The 601-nt window shown below is 38.3% G+C and overlaps 1 protein-coding gene across 4 annotated transcripts in view; it reads right to left on the reverse strand.

Annotated features, from left to right (window-relative positions):
• LOC109965222 (neural cell adhesion molecule L1.1-like) overlaps positions 1-601 on the reverse strand; it is an 88366-nt gene that overhangs the window by 23135 nt on the left and 64630 nt on the right. The window lies entirely within an intron of this gene.

Genomic DNA, 601 nt, shown 5'->3' on the forward strand with positions numbered 1-601 from the left:
TTTGTTTTCTTATCTCATTTTTTAGACTGTTTGTTTGAAGGCTTCCTCTTTCTACTCATTGAGATTTGATACGACATTAATGGCAAAACATGCTGCACAAGCCATCAGACCCTCCCACCATATTTTGCCTCTTACTGAAGTAGTAGAAAGAATTTAAGACTTTGACTGTGATCTCAGGAAACAAATATATTGTGTTGTCTGATGTTGGAATATGTGACAAAGTGGGTGAGAACACTTAACTTGTCCCTAGGCTAAGTCATGTATGTTTCCTAATGCCTTAATCTGTGTGTTAAATGTTTTATTGTATTTACTAGGTTAATCACTTCCTCATTTCATACTGTTAGGTAATTTCTTAGTTAGATAGATATGGATTAGAGATCTGTTGTATTAGAAGATGTTTAGTGCAGCAGGATGTCTTCCTCAGGCTGTTAAATGCAAGGACAGTTAAGGCAGAAAGTCTGCCGTCAGGTTCGAATGTTATTATGACGGTAAAAGTAAGTCTAACTAAACACAATGGAATTAAGGAGCTTAAAGATTCTGGAGAACCATCGAACTAGCCGCTGCCCCTTACTATTGACTGCCTACTGGCTGCCCGGGGGTG

This window comes from Monopterus albus, unplaced genomic scaffold, assembly GCF_001952655.1.
Source record: "Monopterus albus unplaced genomic scaffold, M_albus_1.0 scaffold98.1, whole genome shotgun sequence".
Lineage (NCBI taxonomy): Eukaryota > Metazoa > Chordata > Actinopteri > Synbranchiformes > Synbranchidae > Monopterus > Monopterus albus.